We start from the raw sequence: 18073 nt of genomic DNA on the forward strand, positions 1-18073 counted from the left end.
CTAATTTTGGACAAATTCTATATTTCTGATGTAAGTCTCACCTGGTCATAATGATTTTTGTGATATGTTGCTGATATATATATATATATATATATATATATATATATATATATATATATATATATATATAATGTTTGCATCATAATTCACTATGGAAATTGGTCTATAGCTTTGTTTCTCTGTTTTTGCTCTTCCTGGTTTAGGTATTAGCATCATGTTTGTATCATTAAAAGTGAAAGAGTAAATGCACAACCAATACAGATGAAATTATAGCAATTTTCAGGAGCTATTTTGCCATTTATTTTTCAGTAAATCTTATAGTCTAAGTAAAATGGATAAATATAAATTATAAGATAAATTACCCAAATAAACAGAAGAGGAAATACAATAACCAAATAAACCTACCATAGAAAAGAAATTGAACAAATCATAAATGAGCTCCCTAGGACCAGATGGATTTACAAGTGAATTCTTTTTTTTTTCCATTTGGTTAGTATTTTATTTTCCCCAGTTACAAGTAAAAAACAATTTTAACATTCTTTTTTTTAAAACTTTGAGTTCCAAATGATCTCAATTCCTCCTTCCCACTCCCATCATTGAGAAGGCAAGCAATTCAGTATAGGTTTGGTAGGACTCCTTCTTTGCCTATATTTTCCAAAATTGTTTATATCATATTGGAATTAATTTTTCCTTAAATGTTTGTTAGAAATCACTTGTAGGGAGATGCAAGCAAGATGGCAGAGGAAAGGTAATGGCTCACCTGAGCTCTCCTCCCAAACCCTCCAGATACCTTTAAATAATGATTCTAAACAAATTCTAGAAGAACCCACAAAAAGGTGGAGCGCAACAATTGTTCATTCCTGTCTGAATACAAATTGAAGTATACTTTTTAATTTTTTTGAGGTTTTTTTTGTTTGTTTTCTGTTAATCTGGGCAATTTATTTTTTTGTAAATACTTATTTATTTTACTTAGATTATAAGATTTACTGAAATATAATTGGCAAAATAGCTCCTGAAAATTGCTATAATTTCATCTTCATTGGTCATGCATTCACTCTTTCATTTTTAATCTTGGTAATTTGTTTTTCTTCATTCCTTTTTTTTTAAATTAACCAGTGATTTGCCTATTTTATTTTTCACAAAGCCAGATCTTTTTTTTTATTTTTTAGTTCAATAATTTTTCAAATTTCAATGTTATTAATCTCTCCTTTGATAGTTAAGATTTCCAATTTGGTGTTTAATTGGGGATTTTTAATTGGTTCTTTTTCATAAGTACTGTTTCAGATACATCCCACAAATTTTGGGTTGTTTTCTTCTTGTCATTCTCTTTAATGAAATTATTTATTATTTCTACAATTTGTTATTTGGTCCACTCACTCTTGAGAATTAGATTATTTAATTTCCAAATAATTTTAGTCTATATTTTCTTGTTTTTTTATTAAATGTAATTTTGTTGCATTATAATCTGAAAAGGATGCATTTACTATTTCTGTTTTGCTACATTTGTTTGTGAAATTTTAATATCCTAATACACGGGCAATTTTTGTGAAGGTGCCATGTACAGCCAAGAAAAAGATGTACTCCGTTCTATCACCATTCAATCTTCTTCAGAAGTCTATCACATATAACTTTTCTAAATTTCTATTAATCTTCTTAATTTTTTTTATTTGTTTTATGTTTAAATTTATCTAGTTTTGAGGGGTGAAATTTGAAGTCCCCCACTTGCATATTTTACTATTTGCTTCTTTAACTAATTTTTCCTTTAAAAATTTGGATGCTATGCCATTTGTGCATATCTTTAGTATTGATATTACTTCATTGTCTATGGTTCCATTTAGCAAAATGTAGTTTTCCTGCTTATGTGCTTTAATTGAAGCAGTTTCTACCTTTGTGTAGTCTGAGATCATGATTGCTACTGCTGCCTTTTTTTTTAACTTCAGCTAAAGCAAAATTCTTCTCCATCCATCATTTTTGCTCTGTCTGTGTCCTTCTGCTTCAAGAGTGTTTCTCGTGTATAGCGTATTTGGATTCTAATTTCTAATCCATTCTGCTATATGTGTGAGTTGATTCCATTCCCATTCACAGTTAATGTTATTAATTGTATATTTCCCTCTATGCTATTTTCTCCTAACCCTCCCTCCCCTTTCTTCCTCTCTCTGCTCTTTCCCCTTTTCTCTCCCCCATCCCTCCTTTCCTTCTGACCACTGCCTCACTTTTTCTACCTCATTTCTATCAACCCCTCCCCCTCTTATCTTATTCCTTTCCCCTCCTGCTTAGCTCTTGGGTAAGATAGATTTCTATATCCAACTAAGTGTGTATGTTATTCCCTCTTTGAACCAAATCTAATAAGTGTGAAATTGAAGCCTTTCCCACCACCACCACCACCATTTCCCCCTTTACTTTAATAGTTCTTCCTTATGCATCTCTTTTATGTAAGATAATTTCCCCATTCTTTTCCATTCCCCCTTCTCTCACTTCATCTCTCGTTCTCATCCCTTAATTTAAGATTGTCTCATCATCGTCAACTCACACTTCTGCTCTCTGTCTATGTATGCTCCTTCTAACTGCCCTAAAAATGAGAAAGTTCTTAGAATTTATCAGTATCATTTTTCTCTATTTAGGAATACAAACAGTTTCATTTTATTGGGACCCTTTTGATTTCTCTTTCATGTTTACCTTTTTATGCTTCTCTTGAATTTTGTATTCAAAATTCAGATTTTATATTCACCTCTGGCCTTTTCATCAGGAATGTTTTAAAGTCCTTCATTTCATCAAGCATCCTCCCTCCCACTTCTGTGATTGATATTCAGTTTTCCTTAGTAATCCTAATTGTAATCATTGTAATTCTAATTCCTTTGTCTTCTGAAATACCATATCGAGCCCTCCTCTCCTTTAGCATGAAAGCTGCTAAATTTTGCATGAGCCTGATTGTGGCTCAACAATATTGGAATTTTTTCTTGTTGGCTGCATACATTTTCTCCTTAACCTTAGAGCTCTAGAATTTGGCTCTAATATTCCTCAGAATTTTCATTTTGGGATCTCTTTCAAGAGGTTAACAGTGTATTCTTTCACTTCCTATTTTACTCTCTGGGTCTTGGATATCCCAGAAATTTTTTTTCTTTATTACACACACACACACACACACACACACACACACACACACACATACCCCAAACATACATGCTTTTTATTTTATCACAGCTTTTATTTAGTCCAATAATTCTTAAATTATCTCTCAATCTATTTTCCAGGTAAGTTGTTTTCTGATGAGATATTATATATGTGTATTTTTTTTAAATCATTTTTACTTTCTTTCATTGCTTCCTCATCTTTCATGGAGTCATTAGCTTCCACTTCTGATTCACTTTTTTAAGGATTGGTTTTTTTTTCATTTGGCTTTTGTATCATTTTTTTCCCATTTTGCCAGTTCTGCTTCTTAAAGAGTTCTTCTCTTCAGTGAATTTTTGTCCCTCTTTTACCACTTGGCCAATTCTGTTTTTTTTTTTTTATGAATTTATTTTGATTTATCAACAATCACTTCCATATGCTTTTGAGTTTAAAATTTTTCTCCTCCTTCCTCCCCACTACCCTCCCCAAGACGGTGTGCATCTGATATAGGCTATACATTTATTTTCCTATTAAACATATTTTCACATTAGTGAAGTTGTAAATAAAAATTAAAACCAATAGGAGGAACCATCAGAAAGAGGAAACAAAACTCAACAGAAGAGAAAAAAAAAAGATAGCAATTCAACTTTCACAGTTATGATTACTATCTGTGTCTTTTTCTCCATCCTTTTTCCCCTGTTTATGCTTTTCTTTCTCCTCTCTCCCTTCCCCCCACCAGTACTTTGCTTTTCACCACCACCTCCCTCAGTCTCTCCTGCCTTCTAATTAGTTCCCTTTCTCCTCTTCCCCTCCCCCACCACTTCTTCCCTCCCTTCCATCCCCCCTCCCTTTTCTTTCCCCTTTTCCCTCCTACTGCCCATACAGCAAGTTAGATTTCCATACCTAAGTATGTTATTCCCTTCTTGAGCCAAATCTGATGAGAGCAAGGTTCAAACAATGCTCACCTCCCCCTTCTTTCCCTCTGCTGTAATAGGATTTACCTTCTTTTCCTGTAATGTAATTTACCCTTGTCTGCCTCCTCCTTTCTCAGTACATTTTCTAAGATCAGACTAATCCACTTACTTGGATCCATTTAACCCACTTGATTAGATTTTTTTTTATCATTACATCAAAGTCAACTAATATCCACCCCCTTTATGTATACTCCTTTAACATGGTGTAATAACAATACAGTTCTCAAGAGTTGCAAGTGTCATCTTCCCTTGTAGGGATGTAAACAGTCTGCCCTTATTAACAACATTTGTATCTTTCTGTCCCATTTACCTTTTTATGTCTTTCTTGAATCTTGTACTTGAAGATCAAGTTTTTTGTTGAGCTCTGGTTTTTTTATCAGGAAGGTTTGGAATTCCCCTATTTTGTTGAATATCCATCTCCTCCCTTGAAAAATCATGCTCATTTTTTTCAGGGTAGTTGATCCTTGGCTGCAAATCCAAGCTCCTTTGCCTTACAGAATATCATGTTCCATGCCCTGTGGTCTTTTAATGTAGAAGCTGCAAGGTCCTGTGTAATCCTGACTGTGGTTCCATGATATTTAAATTGTTTCTTTCTGGCTGCTTGCAGCACCTTCTCTTTCATCTGGTAATTTTGGAATTTTGCTATTATATTCCTTGGCATTGTCAATTTGGGATCTCTTTCAGGTGGTGAGCGGTGTATTCTTTCTATGGTTATTTTACCTTCTGGTTCTAGGACTTCCAGGCAGTTTTCCTTTATGATTTCCTGAAAGATACTGTGCAGGCTCTTTTTTTCATTGTGATTTTCAGGTAGTCCACTGATTTATAAATTGTCTCTCCTGGATAGATTTTCCAGGTCATTTTTTTTTACTGATGAGGTATTTTATGTTTTTATCCATTTTTTCATTTTTTTGTTTCTGTTTGACTGATTCTTGCTCTCTCATAGAGTCATTAGTTTCCATTTGTCCAATTCTAGTTTTTAACAGATTGTTTTCTTCTGTTAGTTTTTGTACTTCCTTCTTCAATTGGCCAATTGTTTTTAAGGGATTTGTTTTCTTCAGTGTACTTTTTTTCCAGTTTGCCAATTGTGTTTTTTAGGGACTTGTTTTCTTCAGTGTACTTTTTTCCAATTGGCCAATTGTATTTTTGAAGGACTCTTCTACCTCTCTCATTAGACTTTTAAAATCCTTCTTGAGCTCTTCTAAGAAGGCTTTTTGGGCTTCAGACCAGTTCATATTCCCTTTTGATGTTGCAGATGTGAGTTTGTTGACAATGTTGTCCTCTTCAGAATTTTCATTTTGATCTCCACCCTCCTCATAATATGAATCTATGGTATGTTTCTTTTTACCCGTGGTTTCTTTATTCCCTGGGCTTTAAAGAGATTGAGCTCTCCTGCTGGGGAACAGAGGGCACTGACCAAGCTTCTTGTGTTGGGAGCCTAGGTCTTGGTCACTGGCTTTGTGTGCTGGGGCCTCTTATGTTGGCAATTGGAGGCTGTAGGGCTTTGGCACCTTATCTTGTGTTGGGCTGGAATCAGCAAGCCTGGAACTTTCTGGCAATTCTAGGCTGCCTGCTTTTCCTTTCCTTTAGTTTTCTTTAGCTCCTTTTAGATGTGTGCTGCAGGGTGCTTATCTGCCTGGGGCCCATTGCAATGCTGTCTCCCTCATTTCTGCTAATGTGCTGGGAGATTCCTTTGCTGTAGAGTGCTGAGACTGGTTTCCACCGGTTCCCCCACCCTCACCGAGGCACTGAGAGGTCCAGGTGTTGGTGTTTGCCTGCTCTACCACCTGGGCTTCAGGATCTCCTCCTGTTTGACAGTTGGAGGCTGTAGGGTTCTGACAGCTTACCTGATGTTGGGTTGGAATCAGCAAGGCTGGGACTTTAGGAAACTCTAGGTTGCTTTCCTCAGGGTCCTTTCAGATGAATGCTTCAGGGTGCTTATCCACCTGGGGCCCCTTGTAGTTCTGCCTCCCTTATATTTGCTGAGGCCCTGGGAGACCCGTTTGCTGGGCTGCTGCACTGCTGTTCCCCATCTTTCTTCTAGTTCAGCTGTTCCAGGTTTGTTTTGTTTGTTTGCTTGTTTATTTGTTTTTTCTGGGGTGATATTTTCTGGGTTTTCAGAGGTTGGTAGGGGAGAGTGAGAGAGACTACCTTTATAGTCTGCCATCTTGGCTCCCAGAAGCAGAACTCCAATTCTGTTTTTTAAGGTATTATTTTCTTCAATATTTTGGTGCCTCTTTTACAAAGCTATTGACTCATTTTTTATGGTTTTCTTGTATCATTCTCATTTTTTTCCCTCTACCTTTATTTTTTAATTTTAAAAATTCTTTTGGAGCTGGTCCAGGAATTTTTTTTGGGCTTATGTCCAATTTCCATTTTTTTCCCCTTTGAGTCTATGCTTACATCTGTTTTGACATTGATGTCTTCATCTGAGTTTATGCCTTGATCTTCTTTCTCACCATGGAAACTTTTTATGTCAGGTTATTTTTATTATTTATTTGTTCATTTTTCCAGCAGAATTTTTGACTTTTACTTTATGCTAAAGTTTGATTCTTTTCCTGGCTTTAAAGGGGTCACTGTCCCAAGCTTTAGTTATTTTGTGCTGATGTTTTCAGAGCTAGTTCTGTGGGTTTATAAGTTTTCAGTGCTTCCATGGTGGTACGATCCAAGTAGATCTGTGGTCACTGCTCTCCTGGACTATTCTCTGATTTTTACTCAGGAAAGGATTGTACCCCAGTGCAACTGCAATGACTAACACACTCCTGTTGGCTCTGGAATTGTGACCAGTTTCCCTACTCTCACAAAGCCACAAATGCTAGTACTCCTTTCTGTCTTGGAACTGTTAACATAGACCCTGATCCCTTATGAGCAATCACAAGTAATCTCTGCCTTGGAATTATGACCACAGCCCCAACTCCTTTGTGCTGCAAGTGCCAGTGCTTCTCTTAGTCCTAGAACAATGTATGAGCAACAAAATAGGGCTCCGCACCCATTGCAAGAAAAGGGTTCCCTGCAACTTCTTTCTTTTGTGTTGTCCAATTCCCTTCCATTTCTAGGCTGAGAGGTCCTAAAGCAGCTGCTCTTGCTACTGCAGTCACCTCCAAGACCCAGTATCATTGTTGCCATGGGCTGTACTAGGTTCCTAGCCAATCCCTACTTTGGTGTCACAAAACTCTACTAAGTTGTTTTGTGCTAGAAAAATGTCTACCCAACCTTTTGTTCAGTCTGTTACGGTAGAATTCATTTTGAAGCATTGTTTTGGACATATGCCAAAATTATAAATCATAAACATTTCAGGAATTTGGATTTGATTAACGAAGGCAAGGGGAGGGAAAACTATAACACTATCTTCTATTTCATTTCCCCTTAGGGAATACTCCTAAGGAGAGAGATCCAAACCTACCATGGCAGATGTGCAATTCATATATGTATCCACACGCACATGTATATACACATATATACATATACACACACATATACATATACATATGTGTGTGTATTTTTATGTATACACATATGAATATATACATACACATAAACATAGGTATACATATATACAAACAGAAAGCATAGTAGAACATTAAATACAATATCTTCTAATTAAAGAAACAATGACAGCAAAACAAAATAAAACAAAACATGATGAAATACATTGACAGTAGTGTATTAGAGACTCTAGATTCCCTTAGAATTTTAAAACAACATTCAAAAGTGGAAGGCTACAAAGAAATCAAAAATGAGTAAAGAAAAATTAACAGCTATAATGAATCAATCAAGATAAACTATAGAGGCTTAAGAAATAAAACAAAGTCATAGGGAAGACACACATACAGAGAGAGAGAGAGAGAGAGAGAGAGAGAGAGAGAGAGAGAGAGAGAGAGAGGACACCCTTCTCAAAGGAGCGTGTGGAAAATTTCTCATCTTCTGTATGCCCGTAAGAAATCCAACACAAAGAAAACACAAACTGAATCAAACAAGAAAGAGGATGCAGGCACACCATTAATAACATGAATGAAAGCAGTTCCATCAAGGGAGGTAACTGAAACTTTAGCTTCTCTGCAGAATTAGAAAGCAGCAAGACTGGATAAAATCCATAATTATTGGCTTAAATGCATCACATTGGTACATGAGTAACCTGCAAAGCACTTTACCAGTTTCCTTTCAGACCCAAGTCTGATCCTACATTTTTTAACAGAAGTCATTACATATCACCAAAACAAAGATGAGAACACCAGGTTGTGAAGGGTTTTAAATGACAGCGGATGTTTTTTTTTTCTACGTAGGCACAACCCTGGGAGGTAAATATTATAAATATTCTTGACCCATCTTATGGATAAGAAAACTGAGGTAAAGAGAAATTCATATCTCTTCTGACACCAAGGCCATACTCTTTCCAGTACATAATCTTACCCACAAATTAGTAATAGTGATTTGATACAACTTATTTTACATATTTGCATTTCCTTTGCTCTTTGGATAACTACAATTGTGATCTTTCTGAAACCATGGTATTTTAGCTATTAAAAAAAATCCTACCTAGGTCAGTCAGTCTGTCAACATGCAATAAATTTCTACTACTTATTATCAGAGACACAAAGAAAGGCAAAACCATTGTCCCTGCTTTCAAAGAACTTATATGTTAATGAGGATGATAGCATGTAAAATTGTGCATATAAGATATATACAATGTAAATGAGTAGTTAATTCTAAAATAAGAAAAATAATAAGAGTTGCTATCAAGTTACTTCAATATTTTCTGATCTCTTCTGGGTTTTACCCAAAGGATTGATCAAATTGCTTCACAGACAAAACAAGGCCAGTGTCTGGTCTACATCTTACAGAACTTTATTTCTTGTGCCCAGGAGCCCTATTTTTAAATTCCATTGATAAACACAGTGTCTTGCTTCATTGGGGGAGGCAATAAGGGCTGCTACCTCCCACACCAGCTAGGAGACCCTGGGTGGTCTGTAAGGGCAGACAGCTCACTGAACTGCTTAGCCAGGGTGATAGGGGCTGGATTCTCTCAGACCAAGATGTCATGATATGTCTGTGAGACAGCTAAGCTGCAGTGCCATGTGAAATGAAGCATCTAACTGAAACATAGCCAAACCAGATAAAAGTCAGAAAGAAAAGGAGGGGGGACAGTGCTGAGAGATAATTGATTTTGATTCATTCTTTAAACTGAGAAGTCTACAGATAAATTAGATCAGTGTTTCCATAGACTAATGGCATCTATCCTACAAACTAAGAAAATCCCAAATTTTTATAGGCTCCAGCTCACTGAAGAGGGCCAAAGGTGCTGAGAAGGAAAGACTCGTTATTGACAATGAGCTTGTTGAAGCAGGAAAGCTGTCTGGACTCTTCTCTTATTAAGGGCCATTATCTCTAGAACAAAAGTTATATATGTATCCTGGACTTCTGTCCTTATGTGGGCTGTCCCTACATTTTTCAGAAGACTCCACCATGTCCCATGTCTCTGGATTAGCACATTCAGTCTGCTCCATTGAAGAAACCATCGTTCTTTCAGTCATCCAGGTTTGCCATCATCCTCACTTCATCATTTTCACACATCCTTCAACTAGTTGCAAGATTTTATAATTTCTACCTCCACAATATCTTCTTTAGCTTTCCCCTTCTCTTTTTTTCAAATGACGACACCCTAGTTCAGACCCTCATAATATCTTTTCAGGACTTTTGCAATAGCCTCATAACTGGTCTTTCTGCCCCAAGACTATTTTTGTCAACTCATCATTCAGCCTCCATACAGCTCCCAAAGTGATTTTCCCCAAATACAGAATCACAGAATATGAAAGTTGGAAGGACATTTAAGGGCCATGTAGTCCAACTGGTACAAATATGGAATCCCCACTATAACATACACAGCAAGTGGTCAGCCAGCCTCTGTTTGAAGACTTTCAAGGTAGAAGAATGCACATCTTGAGAAAACACATTGAATTTTTGGATAACTCTAAGTATTAAGAAAAGAGTTCTTGTTCTTGTTCTTGTTGTTAGTTTGCTTGTTTGTTTGCTCATTTGGTTGCCTATTTTGTTGCTTATTTCTGCAATCTAGCCCAATTATCCTCCTTGCAACCTTCACCCATTGTTTCTACTTTTGTAATCTGGGAATAACAGAAAAAGTTCAATCCTTCCCCAACATGATACTCCTTCATCTAATTAAATACAACTGTTAAGCTCCCTCTTAATCTTATTTTGTCCAGGATGAATATATCCAGTTCTTTCATCTGATGCTCATATTTCATGGACTTATGTCTTTCAATCATTCTGCTTGCCTTCTTCTCCAACGTCATTCTTAATCTGTGTAGTATTCAGAACTGAACAGAATAAAATAAAAAGGCAAAGTACAATGGAAGTATCAGTTTTTTAGTCTTAAAACCTCTCTTGATGCAGCCCAAGTTTCTATTTTTTTGGCTGTTATATTATACTTTTTACATTTACTGAGTATATAGTCCACTAAAATTCCCAGACCCTTTTTTAGATAAACCATCCAGTGATGCTTGCCCAATCATTCAGTCATGCCTAACTCTTTGTGACCCCATTTGTGGTTTCTTTGGCAAAGATATTGGAGTATTTTGCCATTTCCTTCTCCAGCTCATTTTATAGATGAGGAAACTGAGGCAAACAGGATGAAGTGACTTACCCAGGGTCACATAGCTAGCAAGTGTCCGAGGTTAAATTTGAACTCAGGAAGACAAGGCCGGGCGCTCTATCCACTTCACCACCTAGTTAGGAAATAAAGGGATTGAGCTGAATGGCCTCTGATATCCTTGCCATCTCTAGAGCTATGATCCTAAAAATCTCTTTGGATCCTGATTTTCTCGTCTAATGTGTTAGCTATCGCTCTCAGTTTTGTGACATCTGGAAATCTGATAAAACATTATTCTCACAAATTGATGCTGTAAATTTCTATAAGCCATCTATCCCTTTATTCAAGTCATTGATTAAAAAAAATGTTAAGGGTCAAGCACAGATTCCTAGGGCACTCCACTGAAGACTTCCTGACTCAATGACATAGAACCATCCACAACTATTTTTGGATAACTAATCAAATCTAAATAGAATTGTATTATCATCTAGCTAATTAATCAAATATATATATCCCTACCATGCACCAGGCACTGAGCTAAGTGCTGGGGATACAAAGAAAGGTAAAAGACAGTCATTGTTCTCAAGGAGCTCACAATCTAATGGAGAAGACAAAATGCAAACAAATATTTACAAACAAGCTATAGACAGGATAGTTCGAAGATATTCAAGAGGTAAGGCACTATATTAACCCATCTTCTTCCAAAGAATAGCATGCAATTTTTGTTCAAAAGCTCTACTGAAATCTCAGTAAACTATATCCACAGAAATCTTCTCATCTACTATTTTAGAAATTGTCAGAAAAGAAAAGAAAAGAAAAGAAAAGAAAAGAAAAGAAAAGAAAAGAAAAGAAAAGAAAAGAAAAGAAGGATCATCTAGCATGACATAATCTTGATGATGCCTTATTGGCTCCTTGTAATTTCTGTTTCCCTTTCTAGATGGTCAGCAATCGTTTCTTTATTGATTCACTTTAGAATTTTCCCAGAAATTAAAGTTACTGACGTCCAGCTAGCAGATTCTGTTTTCTTTCTTTCTCTTCCTTCCTTCCTTCTTTCCTTCCTTTCTTCCTACTTTTCCTTCCTTCCTTCCTCTCTTTCTTGTTTTTGGAAATCAGGACAAAGCTTGCCCTTCTGCAGTCTTAAGCTACCTCTTTTGTTTTACATGTGTGTTATCTATTACCAACTGAATAATCTTCAGTGCTTCATTATTCCCTGTATGATAAAACATGAAGTCTTTATTTAAAAGCCTTCACAATCTGACTTCAATCTATCTTTGTTTAATCACCCATTACTCCCCTTCATCTACTGTGTAGTCTAAATAAAATGGTCTTCTTCTTGTTCTTCACACATGAAACTCCATCTGCTGTCTCCAGACCCCTCTGTCCTCATTGATGATCCTTCCAGTCCCTAGTTTTCTCCAGAGCTCAGCACTAATGCTACCTTTTATGTCAGACCTTCCATGTTCCTTCATGAGCTTGTGCCTCTTCCCTTTTAACATTATCATGTTAAAGGCTGTCTCCTCCACATAATATTTAAGTTCTCCAAAGTAGGGACTATTTTGTTTTCATCTTCAAACTTCCAGAACCTTGACTAGTGTATGCCAAGCCATTGCCAGTTGTCCTGACTTTTGACTTGCCATTGGACTTGAATGACTGTTGAAGAAAGAGTGAGGATGACAGCTTTGTGCAACTCTGCTTCAGTTAAATCCAATTCACGTGCAAATCAAGACATATTCCATGATGTCATTGGTCTTCTTTGAAAATGAAGCACAAATAACAGCAGCCTTGACCATAGTAGGTACGTAATACATGTTTATTGATTAATTGCTCCAATTGCCTCCATAAGCCAAAAGCACTGCCAAGGATATTTTTTTTTCAGATTATATATTTTTTAGTGAACTCTAGAACTTCATTATAAATCTTATGGGCATTTTAATAAGTTTCCATACATGTCCAGTATAACTCCTGAGAGACACATGAAGGCATTTTGTAGGAATAGAGTCACAGAAAGCATTAGAAGGCAAATAATATCAAATTTTGGCTGTTATGTGAGATATGGGAATGGGCTCAAAGTCTCATAAATTTAGAGTTGGGAGTGTCATTGGAAGTCATCTAACAACCACCTCCTTTTACATGTGAGGAAACTGAGGCCCAAAGGTGTTAAGTGATTTTCCCAAGGTTGTAACAGTACATAGCAGAGATGAGATTTGGCTCCAAACCTCCTTTCCATTGTACCACATCCTCTATGTAATAAGAATAATGAATATTATAATAATCATACTGATATATTATATTTATATATACTAATTGTTGGTAGCATTAGTATAATAACAATAATAAGGATACAAACTAGATCTGTAATTTTCATTAGTATAGAGAACTCTCAGGTGGGGAAATGCCTTCTCCAAATGTAGGTTTCCTTTTCACTGAGAAGTTGTGTCTCCACTATATCACACTGTCTCTCTTCTACTATTATTATCAGTAGTAGTATAGTAGTAGTATAGTAGTAGTAGTAGTAGTAGTAGTAGTAGTAGTAGTAGTAGTAGTAGTAGTAGTAGTATATTAATACACATAATAACAGCTAATATATAATAACGCTTAAACTTGACGTTTGAAGAATTATCAATATCTGTATCTATGTCTATTATTTGAACTTTACAACAAGCATATGAAGTAGGTGCTATTATTATCACCACTTTACATTTGAAGAAACTGAGGCCAAATGAAATGAAGTCACTTGACCAGGGTCACACAGCTAATAAACATCTAATGAATGATGGGAATTCGAGTTTTCTTGACTCTGAGTTCAGCAGTGCATTCATCATGCCACATCACTGCACAATGAGAAGATGGCCCCAAATTTCCGAACTAATATAAGCCTCTTAAGAGCAAAGACTACCTTGTCTTTATATTTGCAGTGGCAGGATTTTGTAGTTGTGCTTAACTTTTAGCAAGCACTTAAAAATTTCTTAATTATTATTCTGTATTATGGAACAACAACAAAAAAAAGGAAAGAAAAAAATGCACAGATCTTATACCCTGATAGACCTTCAATACAAACAAAATATTCAAACAAAAGAGACAGTATAATGTAAGTAGACAGAGGGCTGGCCTTGTCCCCAGCATATATTAACTGTGTGACTGTGAGGGAGTCACCTTTCTTTGACTTCAATACTTTCTTATACCTGTAAGTTACTGATCTTTATTGTTGGAGGGAATTTCCATACCCAAAGTTACCTACTCAAATGAATCTTTAAATATCACTGAAATTGAGACTCTATCAACAATGCTGTAAATAATAACGATACTAACGATAATAATAGCATTTTATAGTGCTTTAAGTTTGCAAGACACTTTAAAATATTATTTCATTTGATCCTAACAACAACTCTGGGAGGTAAATGCTATAATTATCCGCATTCTACAGATGAGGAAACTGAGGCACAGGACAAATGACTCCCTCATGATCATGAAGTCTGAGGTTGGATTCAAACTCAACCCTTCCTAACTCCAGGCCTAGCACCGTATCCATTGTGCACTCAGCTGCCTCTGGACTGGTCACAGTCCTTTCATGCCTCCCATTGCTGTGCATGGCTTGTCCACGTACTCCAATAAGATAGGCCACCAGAGGAGGGTTTGAATAGATACTGGTCAGATGAACTGAAAGACAGTATCAGGCAAATCTGACCTGAGGGCTGGATGAGAACAAGGTAGGGGGTAGTACTGGGGAAGACAAGTCTGAAGCTCTTCACTGAAGCAAGAAAATTCCCTATTTTGATACAAGGAACTTCATAGACAGGTATTCGGCGTGGGTGGGGAGAATAAAGGAGCCTACCTGGTTGGAAATCAAATGGATTCAAAGAACATTTATCAGGTATTTGCAATTATGTTGCCTGGAGCAAGAAAGCACTAAATATGTGCGCTAATCAACAATGTACCTCACCACATAAAAAATGACACAAGTATTAGAGACGAACACAGTGGAGTTGAGGGGTCTCACCTTTCTCTTTTGGGAGAAGCTTACTTTGCATGGAGTTTTGAAGGAAATGAAACATTTAAGTGGTCACTTGTTACTTGTGTAGTCTCGGCACTTACCACAGGGCCTGGCACATAGTAGCCACCTATTAAATGTTAATTGATTGATTCAGCTATTCTTTCTGACCAGGCTCTAGGACCAGTTATTATTTGCATGCTACTGAAGAAATGAAAGTGTTGTCAAGACAGAAATGTAACCAAGTTTTCACTTGTACAATCTTTCTCAAACAAGTTATTATGTTTTGGAGTTTCCTCTAAATATTGCTACTTTGCAGCAAAACCTTGGCCCTAGATATGACTCTATAGGGATGACATCCCAGGGGCCAAAATTAGATGAGAAACCGTAGCTGGAATCTCCCTTTGCAGAGGTCACTGTATTAGTATCTCATAGTGCTCTTGGGGAGCCGCATTCTATACCTGGAATGTACTCCTCCCTCACCTCAGCTTCTTAGAAACTATAATTTCCTTCAAGATTCAACTCAGATGCCTCCTCCTACAGGAAGCCTCTCCTGATCTCCCCAGTTGTTACTCCTATCTTTCTCCTGTATACATGGTTTATCCGATCACTAGACTGCAAGATTTTTGAAGGGAAGGACAATGTTTTTCTTCAGCAGCTGGATGGTCCAGTGGATAGAGTGCCCAACCTGGTTGGAAAGACCTTAGTTCAAATATGGCCTCAGACACTTACTAGTTGTATCATTCTGAACAAGTCACATATCCCCTGTTTGCCTCAGTTTCCTTATCTGTAAGTGGGGTGTTGTGAGGATGAAATGAGTTTATAATTGTAAAACACTTAGCACAGTGTTTAGAACATAATAAGCAACATTGTATGAAGATTGGGTATTATTATAGTTTATTTGTTTGTTATTCCTTTGCTTTTGTTTTCACTTTTGCATTCCTCATGCCATGAATGCCTGGCACATCATAGGCACTTAGTGAGTGACTGTGCCATGGAAGTATATTTATTGGATATTATCTTCCCATGAAATGTTCCCTTTGGCTTAGGACTTTATATAACACTACAGGGTTTCCAAAGAAAAGGAGATGGGGTTAGAATTAGATAAACCCTAAAGTGCCTTCTAATGTGAAGATTTTATGGTCCTAATCTGAAAATATTTCTCTTTCTCTGAAGGCACACAATATAATATTACTCTTTTTCCTAACAAGGACAAACTTGGAATCATACCCTTACCTGTGGGTGTTCTGCTCAAAGGAATATAAATTCTAAATCACTGAAACCTCACAAGATATCTTGGGGTTTACTAGATAGATTTCTTTTTATGGACCATGTCCTAAACCCAAAATCACTCTGGCTCTTATTGATTGGCCAACAGCAGCTCCCAGTCCAAGCCTCATTTTGTCTTTTGTACACACACACACACACACACACACACACACACACACACACACACACACACTGCATAAAAGAGACCATTCTTTGCCTCATTTCTTTTCTAGCATTAAACACTGACTAGGCATTGCCTCTGACAAACTGAGACCTGGGAAAGACCTTGGCTTAAAAAGGCCAAGGTTTCCCACTCCACCAGAGCCATCTCCAGTCGTCCTGATCTCTGTCTTGCCACTGGACCCAGATGATTCCTGAGGAGAGAGTGAGGCTGGTGACTTTGCACAGCCCTGCCGTACTTAAGTCTAGCTCACTGCAAGTCATCACCTCCCTGATGTCATGGTCCTCTTCAAGAACAAAGCACAAGGGCAACTAGGTGGCGCAGTGGATAGATCTCTGGCCCTGGAGTCAGGAGGATTTGAGTTCAAATGTGCTCGCAGACACATAACACTTACTAGCTGTGTGACCCTGGGCAAGTCACTTGACCCCAATTGCCTCACCAAAAAGCAAAAAAAAAAAAAAAAAGAAAAAGCACAAAGCACAAACAACAATAATGCATGAACAAAAATTCTCATCTCAATGTCCCTCCCTCAATCCTCCAAATTCCTATTCTTCACCGGACCACACTGTGTTTTCATGTGTGGCTTTTCTGAAATTGTCTCTGAATATGGAATCATTTATTGGTCAATTAAACATCCAGGATTAACTTACTGTATGCAGGCATTTTGAACTAATGGGGACCAAGAAATTGTTATGGGCCCAATAAAAATGTACCACCTCATAAGAAACAGTGAGGTTAGGTGGGACTTCCAGCTGGGACCTGGCATGACCACTGTCCCGTGGGATTGTGGGCAATATTTATAGCTCTGACAGCTGTGTTTAAAATAAGGATATCTAAAGCAAAAACAATAAAGGCATTTAAAGAGAATAGCAAGATGTTTTCTTGTTTTTAGTGTCTGGCCGGTTTTCAATTGCTAAAATGAAGTCTGCAAATTCCTGTTGATTTCAATGTTTTTATTATTATTAAGCATTCTGTATGAACAGGCAAATGTGGAAATTTTGTGGAAAATGTGGGATCCTTTTAGCCATAAGTTTTCTCTAGTATGGGCCAACCCCTACGCGGAGGCAGACAGGATAATTGTCTTATCAGGATAATCAGAAAGTTATTGCCATTCAATCAAATGATCAGGTATTCAGAGTCTGTGCTATGATCTGTTAGGAGACATTGATAAAAAGACAAAAATAATGCAGCTCTTAATCTAAAAAATACTTTATTTTTAATTTATGGAATAACAAACATTTTTATAACATAGTATGATAAAAAAAGATAATTTCATATGTGATGTACTAATACTCTTCTGGTCAGGGGAGACATCATGTCCACAGATAAGTAAATATGATATCATATTATGTATAATTATGTAATTTGTTATAATATATACTTATATAATATCATATTATAATATGTTGCATATTATGTATGTACATATGTCCACATATATTCAAAATATATATAAGGAAATTTTTGGCTAGAGCAGCAGAAAATATTAATAAGGAATGGGTCTAGGGGGAATCAGGCAAGATGAGTCAGAAAAGGTCTTGTGTTAGAGGTCAAATTTTAAGTGTGGCTTGAAGAGAGATGGGGCAGAGATAAGAAATTAGGGCATTCCAGGCATAAGGTATAGTGTACAAAGTCAGGGAGGTGGCAGTTTCAATTACGTGTATGGAAAACAACAAATAAAGTGGTATGTGGTAGAATTTGTTATGTGATAGAATTTGTGCCCTGGTAGAGAACCCTTCCGTTACATTTTTTTAAAATTTCCTTTGAAATTTATCCTCCAAATGAATTCTTTTAGTTTTTCATCTAGTTTGATAAAGTAACCATTTGGAAGTTGAGTATGACACTGAATATGTAAATTAATTTAGTTAATGTTGCTATTTTTATTATATTGGCATTCCCAAACCATGATGTTAAGTCCAGTTATTAAATCCATTATTTTTTTTTTAAAGAGT

This window comes from Phascolarctos cinereus, unplaced genomic scaffold, assembly GCF_003287225.1.
Source record: "Phascolarctos cinereus isolate Bilbo 61053 unplaced genomic scaffold, phaCin_HiC Scaffold_9;HRSCAF=440, whole genome shotgun sequence".
Classification (NCBI taxonomy): Eukaryota; Metazoa; Chordata; class Mammalia; order Diprotodontia; family Phascolarctidae; genus Phascolarctos; species Phascolarctos cinereus.